Source organism: Mirounga leonina, unplaced genomic scaffold, assembly GCF_011800145.1.
Source record: "Mirounga leonina isolate KUSES-001 unplaced genomic scaffold, KU_Mleo_1.0 Mir_53, whole genome shotgun sequence".
Lineage (NCBI taxonomy): Eukaryota > Metazoa > Chordata > Mammalia > Carnivora > Phocidae > Mirounga > Mirounga leonina.
This window is the reverse complement of record NW_023270807.1, coordinates 70619947-70629788: the sequence shown is the minus strand read 5'-3', so window position 1 is coordinate 70629788 and position 9842 is coordinate 70619947.

Sequence of the window (9842 nt, the reverse complement as noted above, 5' to 3'; positions counted from 1 at the left end):
GGTCATCAGCTGTCCATGTGGCCATCCCGGTCATCAGCTGTCCATGTGGCCATCCCCTGAGATATCTCTTCTCCCATCTGAAGTCACCTTTTGGTCTCAGCTCTTTCTCATCTATTTTCATGCTCCTCCTGGGTCCAAAAGAAACTTTTTGACCCATCTGTCCAGATGCTCCCACCAGCAGGAGCTTTTCTCTCCTTCACCAGGACATGTGTTGGGAGGTACTCCAATGCTTTCCTCTCTTCCAGGCTCTACTTGGGAATTCTGCTCTCAGATTCCCGAGACCATCCGGAAGTCCTCCCGTTCTCCCTCCTCACATATCAGAATAGGGACCTACAAAACTCATATGCATCCCTCTGGCCCCATTCTTCCCCTGGCCTTGGAATCTTTGGTCTTTTAAGGTAGGAGGGTTGGGTGGGGTGGACCAGAAGGCTGATGACTGCATTTCAAAGCCTTGGATATTAAAAGATAAGAATTTGACTCTTGTTTTCCTGTTTTCCACTGTAATAATTTTTTTTTTCCAGATAATAGGTTTCTCATGGTCTAGTTGCCTGATATGGGAGAACCAAAGCATAATAGGAAATACCTGGGAAAAAACATCGATATCTTAAATAGTATCCTGCCACACATGGAAAGTCAACAAAAAATACATAAATAATTACTTGACTGTGGTTGTGCTGAGTATCATGAAGGAGAAATGTGGGGTGCTGTGACAGTGAATAAATGCCCCCATAATTAGGTCTGGGGAGTTGGGGAGAAATGGAGACATGATGTTTTACTGTGGTCTGAAGGATAAGAAGGTGTTTGCTGACTCCAGGAAGGAAATAGGCACAGCAAAGACAAAGAACATGGGACAACTGAAGAACTAAAAGAAATCCAGTTTGCCTGGAGTGTGTAGAGTGAGGGGGAAAGGTTCACAAGTTAAGGCCGGCCAGGCAAGTTCTGTCCCAATAATGGGGGCTGTGTGGTCCAGGTTAGTAATCTTATTTTTAATCCTAATGGGCAGACATTGACATCTTTAAATTGGTAGCACGACCTATTTTGGATTTTTAAAATATTATTTTCACTAGCATATGGAGAATGGATATGGGGATACAATTTTGGAGGTTCGATTGTCTGGGAGAGAGACGGAAGTGGGTCAGAGGAGTGGATGGAGATCTAGAAAAATGAACACACGTGAGACATTTGGAGGTAAAACAAGCAGCTCTTGATAACTGGGTGTGTGGACAAGGAATAATTATGTATCAAGGATGACTTCCTGTGTCCTCTAGAAGCAACTAGATGTGAAACAGTGGAAAAGAAGCAGGTCAGGGGAACAATGATCGGAGGAGCTGGTTAGCTGATCAGTTGTCATGAAACATCCAACTTGAGATGTTAATTAGAGTTGAATATTCAGACCTGGAGTCCAGAAGTGAAGTATGAAGCCAAATGTAAACTTAGGAAGACTTTGGTATAAGGGAACCGTGTAAGGGAAGGGAAACCCCTCAGAGAGAGTGCAGAGGAGGAGAAACAAAGAGGATTAGTTCTGAGGAGATGGGGCATTTAAATGTGGGTGGAGAAGAAGCCAGAGAAGTGGGTGGAAAATCAGGAGCGTGTCATTACAGAAAGCCAAGAGTTAAGGAGTGCCAGTTGTACCGATCCTTAATGAGAGGTCAAAGACCTGGGAAAGTGAAAGTTTCCATGAGCTTTTAGAAACACAGCGGTCCTTCGGAAGTGCAAGTTCACTGGAGAAATGGGATCAAAAGTGAGATTGGAGGGAGCTGAGGCACAAGAGATGAATGAGGACACTTAGGGTCTGGACAGTCTTTCTACACAGGGCGGTGTGCACGCAGGAGGCAACAGGGAGCATCGAACAGTGAACGTGGGACTCAGGGGCGGGTGTGTGCGTTTCTAAAAATCAGAGAGACTAGATCTTGTTTGAGTGCTGTTAGGATGGTTTCTGGAGGTTATTGTAGCAGGAGTAGAGAACGTAGTGTAGGAACATTTTGCAACTGAAATAAATCTGAAAGAATAATTGCTGCCTTGTTCACCGAATTTGTATGGATTCTATAATATGGATATTTAGTTAAGCTAAATATCTTTGCCTTAAGGGAACTAAGGTCTGGAATGTAGTAAAAACATATTTGAATGGATACGTCTCCTATTCCAGAACCATTTACTTTGTTTGAATGAAAATTTCATGGTGAAATTTTCTTACCTGTTACTCCAAGATTGATTTACTTTGCTAATATTCTGTGAGTAGATAGCTGGATTTTCTTGAGAAATATAAGTTTTAACTGGATTGGAGAAAAAGAAAGAAAAAAGAAAAAATTTCAAGTAATCCCAAGTAAAATATCTATTCATTTTCCTTGGATATAAATGTCTGGTCTAACTGTTCAAAATGAAACACTATGGCTCACTGCAGATGAATTATGAAATCCATTTAAGAGCACGTTATAATAATGTCAGGGAGGTGATAAGAAGCTGGAGTGTTAATATTTCAGGGGGAAGACATTTGAACCAACCCCAAAGAAGATAATCATAAGAAAGAATAAAAGGGAAACAAAAGGAAAATTCGACAAAGAAAGGCAAGGCTGTTTTAAGAAAACATATTGTCAAAATCTTAGGAGAAATGTTTCTTCATTCATCTTGTTAATCGGCTTATGAATAATGCAGAAATGTACTTACTTGGCTTTAAAATATCCTTAGTTCAAACCCTAGGTTTTTGGGCTTGAGTCAGACAGACGTAATTTCACAATAAAATCTTTTCTTGGGCATTATCTTCATCAACCTATTTTCATGAAGCAGCAGAATTGTAGAGCTGGTAGGCACTTTGGAGATCATATAGTTGGTCTCACAAGAGTTCTTTTCCTTCTTTTGAAATGAAAACTCAGAAGCAAAAATTACAAAAAGCAAGGGATATTTAGTCATTGAGAGATTGTTTTCTTCAAATGAAACTGCTTCCTAGACTCTAAATCCTTGCAGAATTATTTGCAAATCTTCAAGAAAAGACTCGGCATAAATAAGATTGCCTCAAGTTAATTATCTTTCTCCTGTGTTTTAGAGAAACTTACGGTACTTAATTTAGAGAAAACCAAAGATAGAACTCAAGATTTGGTTTTGCGGCTGCACATTAAAAATATTTGAAAGCACGCAAGATGTGCAATGTTGTGCAAATGGGAATGGGAGCCAACATCAAGAAAATAGCAGAAATCAAAGCAACAGGATAAATGAAGTTCACAAGTTCTCAAGCTGACCAGCAGGTGGGGGCCCAGATCGCTGCTGAAGAGCTATGGTTGGGGATTGTGGGGAAGAGAAGAAAAGAACCTTGAAAATAATCTAAAATTCTCATCTAATACTTAGTTTGTGTAAAAAAAAAAATAGTGGAGGTAAGCTCGCGTGTTCATAAGTCCCTATGCTCAGACCTGCAATGAAGACACTGATTATGGATGACAACACAGTGCCCCACAGTTTCAAGAAATGCACAATCGCATAGTTCACTCCTCTCCAAACTCTAATTATCAAAGTAACTTTGAGTGCTCACCGAAGTAGAGTTAAGGGCAGGCACATAGCCTTCATGAATGTTCCTTTTTTGATATATAGATTTTAATATGTTAGCTCTCATTTTTATATGTATTTTTATGATATATCCTGAATATCTTCCCACATGCCCAATTATATTCCAAAAACATTGACATACTCTTTATATAGCGTTGCTTGCTTTCTTTGCTTATTCACTCTTATAACAAAGATGGTATGAATAGACTTCTGTGAAATTAATTTTAAAAAATTATAGGCATTTTGATTGTTATTAATACCAAAAGCAAAACATTTTCAATACTGCCTTGCAAAACTGACAACTAATCATAGTTCATTTTTTTTCAATCACAAGAGAGTTAAATTATTTTTATACCAGTGAAAAATTGCACACTTTTTTTCCCTACTGTGCTTTAGAACTTTCAGTTTAGGAAACAGTGAAAATGATATGTTGTTTGTGGCATTAACTCCACTTAATTTGGAACCTTAGAATAATTTTATTTTCCTCCATTAAATTTTTAATGCACTTTCAGCATAAAATTTAAATATATTAATATGTCAAGTATTGATTTTGTGTTCACATTTTAAGGCTATCTAAATCACATTGATACTTTTTGGTGGATCTGAAAACCAGTTGATGTGTACTTTATTATCTGCTCAATATTATGATTTTAAGCTCATTTGTTGACTAAAGAAGATTTATGTCCTTCAGGTTCATTCTATTATGATAATCAGATTTCTAATACTGTGAAGACTTAGAAAGATTCATGCACTTTTTCTGTGTAAATGATACAATTATATTTTCTTTTTCATTTTGACATTACTTGGTTAAATTCTGGCAGTCTCTTACACAATGAGAAGGTCTTAAGAAAGGAAAGCATTACTTGATTAATGCTGGAAGAATGCCAGTGGAAGGTTGACTTCATATCTGGTTGGTCTTGTTGTTTCTGTGGTAAGATGGATGAAAAAAATATAGAATGTTAGAATCCCAGTATGGTTCTGACAGACTGCTGTGCTAAGAGAAGATTTGCCTCTGGGACCATTTAAGAGTACACTTGATTTACCTACACAGCAAGTTTTCAGTAACACCTTTAAAAAATACTAACTAGTTCCAGGAAAAGACAAGGAGAGCAGAAGGGAAAAGGGTGAATGTTGTCTGAGAAATTTAGCAATTTTCTTCTTTATGCATTCCATAGGGGTCCTATTTTTCCCTACTTCATACTCCCTAAGTTTGGCAGAGGGTACAAATGATATAAGAGGGAAAGAAGAAAAGAAGGAAACTAGAAAGAAGAAATAATGTAGTGAAGCATTGAGATGGTGAGCTAGGGGGAGAAAACCAGTTCTTCCCTCTTGAGACTACATAGTCAGATTTATAGCATCTGTTTCAGTCTTAGCGAGAGATTTACTGACAGATCTTTGCCAAATCAAATCACTTAATTCCAGAAGCCCTCTCCCCACCTTTTGGCTCTTTTAAAGATATTATTGTTAGTATTTATGAATTGCACTGAGGATTTCAGAAACATAAAGCCATGAATATTTCATGAAGATCTTGAGATATTTGGATCTAAGTATGGCTACCAAATACAGCCAACTCTCAAATCCCACTTAGTGGGTTACGTGTGGCGAACTTAGTTCTGGACTGAAATCCTCTTGCCACATAATATATTTCTGAGCTGTCTCCTTTTACAAATTTGTCAGTGTGTAGTTAAGGAAAGCAATCTAATTTCATTTCAGTCTGGACAGTAAATCTTCTGCCATGAAGGTTGAGATATAAGGAGGTGGGGTGGGGAGTGAGGAGGAACTGCTATGGGCTTTCATCCAATCATCATTTCAACATTTACTGGGCATCTGCTCCATGCTAGAGACCAAGTTAGGGTTTGGAAATAAAAATACGAGTAATAGAGGAGACCTTGTGTCCTTATGTGATAAGGCTTTGGAGCTAGGCTTTCTGGATTTGAATTCTAGATTTGGGTTACTAGGTGCTAGCCTTGAGCATGTTATTTAATCCCTTTCATCTGTTTTCTTATCTGCAAAACGGAGATGTTACCTAGGTGACAAACATGTTTTGAAAATTAAGTGAGAGGAGCAATTTGAGCAGTATCTTGACACAAGGCTGTGTACTCAATACATGTTATCTGTGAAGATCCGGTCTCTGTCCTCCAAGACAGTCATCTAGGGGGGACTGTGGGTAAGGAATGGATCACTATAACATAGTGTGGTAACCCAGACTTGCATGGGCCTTTATGAGGGCTCAGGAGACACACAGAAATCAGTCTGGACGGTTGGTCCAAGTTGGAAAAGGATGTCAACATCAGGTTTTGAAGAGAACTGCATGCTAAGCCAAAGACCTAAACTGTAGTCTGAAAAAATATTGGTATACAGTGTGTAGGCTTCTAATCTGAGCTTCCAACTCAGGAGATCTTTGTCCAAGAAACTCTAATTAGAGTTTTCTTTTTTTTTTTTTTTTAAAGATTTTTTTAAAATTTATTTATTCATGACAGACAGAGAGAGAGAGAGAGAGGCAGAGGGAGAAGCAGGCTCCCAAGGAGCAGGGAGCCCAACGCGGGACTCGATCCCAGGACCCTGAGATCATGACCTGAGCCAAAGGCAGACGCTCAACGATCTGAGCCACCCAGGTGCCCCCTAATTAGGGTTTTCAACCTGGGACCGACCCCTCTCTTAAGACATGAAAGAACTTAGTTTTACATCTTTAGCCTTTGACCCTTTTAGTCCATCAGAGATTTGGCTTAGTTCTTAGGGATCTCTTTATCTTATCAAAATTTTAAAAATTAGCTTTATGTTTAACCTATTTTTATCTACCTTCATTAGCCACATTTCTCAAATTACTACTTACTCTTTGCATTTTATTCCTATGTTAAAAATTTAATCTCTTTCTTTAGAGAATTTTGGAATTTCTTGGCCCTTATAAAATATGGTTATTTGCCTCACATTTTTCTTCAAGTCTGGCAGATATTATAGAAGAGAAAGCACCAACTTAGGAGAGCAGGTTCCAGGGTAGTTAACTGCAGTGCCTAATGAGGTTTGGTAGAGCGACCTCTGTATGTGGAGGATGAGGCCTGTTCCTTCACTCTGTGACCTTGAGCCGACTAATTAATTACTCGAACTCATTTAAAAAACTTTCTAAAATATGGGTATCACATGGAATAATGAATATGGAAATGGCCAGCATACAGAATATTCTGAACAGTCTACGTTAACCTAGTTCATGCTCATGAACAGAACCCACCGGGTGGTTTACAAGGATTTGCTTGTCCCAGGGGGAGCGGGCTTCTACATCGCAAACACTTAATGTGAGCATAGTGCTGGTACATAGTAGGCAGTCAAAATATATTATGTGCGGCGATAAATAAAAGAATGGGATAACGCAAACCTCCACAACTAAAATCACAGCTTCTGGCTTCTCAGCAGCTAGCAAGTTAAACATTCCCCTAAGAGTACACTGAAGATTGCATGGTTTGCTTATACCCAGATCAGCTGGTGCCCGGTGGTCAAGTGGGGTAACTGTGTGTCTCCAGTTAGGAGGTAGACATGCAGACGTGCAACTCCTGGGCTCCATCATGCGTCTGGAGCCATACAGTAAATGGGAAGAATGAGCCTGAAGCCAAGTCCAAACAAAGATATTCTCCACTAGTCATCTCCTCACAACTCTGTTTCTACAAAAACTCACGTGGTGCTGAATCTTCCCTTGCAACCTTGCTGCAGAGAAGCATGGGATAGGGTTCCCGATTGATTCATTAGAATACCTGCTTCCAGAATAAGCAAAACCAAGTGAATTAAATTTCTTTTCCTTCAGGACTGAATTTTTAGGAATTCTTTATCTCCATTCTCTTCTCTCAATGTAGAATCAAAGAAGTTACCTGTGGTTGGGATCAATAGAGACCAAATTTAGTAAGAAGATGGATCATCTCACATAAACCATATAAAAGACGAATTTTTATTGTCTCAATTTTCATCTGTGCTAAAACAAAAATTAAGTACGTGTGAAGTCTGCTATGGTTGATACCTCAGTTTGTTGGGCTTTGACTTAATAATTTGAGGAAACTTGAATGTCAGAATAGGAAATGCTTTGGCAAATCTTGCACTGAGAAGTTTCCACACTAAGAGCTGGTTCTAGAAGAAGAGCTTCCTGAACCATAAAGGAAATTTTCAGGTCAAACAGATTTCAATATTATAGGCTAATTGAGCTACCCTCAGGCTAAGTCTTCATTCAAAGTCCCGGAATGATTCACTATTACTGCTTTTCTCCATTCTGGAGATAGATGTTTTAGATCAGGTTAAAGTGATCATTCATTTATTCATTTTCAGCCAACAACTATTTACTGAGTACTTATTATGTGCCAGGTATTTTCTAGGCCCTGGGGATAATGGGACAAACAAAACAGAACAAGTCTCTGTTCCCTATTCTAGGTATGATTTCACCCTTAATCTTATTCTGACCCAGTATTCCTGCTTGAATCTTGCAGTTCCCCTAACCAGAAGGGCAATATTATGGGTATATAAGGATGAAATGGAGCTAAAATGCTTCTAATTATGTAGTTAATCTTCAAAGTTCTAAAAGACTCGAATTGTCTACTTACACTGCCATATGGTTGAGCTTTTTTTCAAACTAAATACCAAAGGCTTGATGATTCTTTGAAACCAGTCTCAACTGCCCTATGCCTGGAAAACAGAGAATTAACAATCCCATCTCTTAGTTTAATAATAATTCTGGGGTGCCTGGGTGGCTCAGTTGGTTAAGCGGCTGCCTTCAGCCCAGGTCATGATTCCAGGTCCTGGGATTGAGCCCCACGTCGGGCTCCCTGCTGAGCGGGGGAGCCTGCTTCTTCCTCTCCCTCTACCTGCCGCTCCCCCTGCTTTTACTCTCTCTAATAAAAAATAAAAAATCTTTAAAAAAGTAATTCCTAGAATTTTTTTTTTATTCTAAAAACTTTCTAGAGACATTTTAGGTAGAATTTATATGAAATGATCTAAGTGCCCACGTTTATTTTTTATTTTTTTTTTAAGATTTTATTTATTTATTTGACAGAGAGAGACACAGCGAGAGAGGGAACACAAGCAGGGGGAGTGGGAGAGGAAGAAGCAGGCTTCCCGCGGAGTAGGGAGCCCGATGCGGGGCTTGATCCCAGGACCCTGGGATCGTGACCTGAGCCACCCAGGTGCCCCTAAGTGCCCACATTTAAATATTTTTGCAAAAAATGTAATGTTTCAAGCTTAGATTATCATAGTTCACATTAGGGGAATGACAACAGGGTACTGTTGGCGATGGTAGATCTTTTTCAAGAGAAACTGAAAATACAAATCCCTTTGATGTCTGGACAAACATTTCCCTGAGTTCTGCTGTGAGGAGCTATCTGAGTTTTATCAATTGCAGCGTTTCTGTAGCTATAACAACAACAACAACAACAGCCATAAAATCCTTGTGTTGTTTTAAACATCTGATCAGTAGACCAAAGCTTATAAGAGCCTTATGAGACTTCTTGTTGCCAAGAAACTTCAATCCTACCTTGGATTGTGGATCTTCAACCCTTTGCAAAAGTTCAAATTAACCCTGTGTAGGTATTGTACTCTAGATAACAATTGTACTCCATAGGTATGATTCCCTTTGAATGACTCAGTGTATAGCTTACTCCATCTCGGAGTAGGGAAGCATCTCCTTTGTGAAAATTAATAAAAAGAAACCTCATTTAGAATGGAGTCGGGAGGCCAGCAGGGGGAGCTCTCATCCCCTATCGCAAGTCAAATGCAGATCCAATGGGAAGAGAGGGGTCTTGCTGTGGAAACTACTTTATTATCTCTGCAGGAGGAGGGAAGTTTCCTGGGCCACAGTCCAGCCAGTGAGAGACAGTCACAAGTCAGCCAATGAAAAGCCACTCTACTTCAGCTCCTAGTTTACTTCACTGGACTTTTCCTTTCTAATAGGCCCTCCTAACTCCCTCCTTTCCTCTGTAAAAAAGTGGTCCTCTCTTTTGGTCTCTGGACGTGATTACAAGTCTCTGCTATTCCCGGATACACCCATTTTTGCTGGCAAAATAACTGGCAGTTTTTTTTTTTTTAAACCACGTACTTTTTATTTTATTTTATTTATTTATTTAAAGATTTTATCTATTTGACACAGAGAGACACAGCGAGAGGGCGAGTGGAGAGGGAGAAGCAGGCTTCCCGCTGAGCAGAGAGCCTTACGCGGGGCTCGATCCCAGGATCCCGGGATCATGACTTGAGCCAAAGGCAGACACCTAACGACTGAGCCACCCAGGCGCCCCGGCAGTTTTCTTTTTAAGGTTAACACCTTAAAATTTTCAGACTTAAAA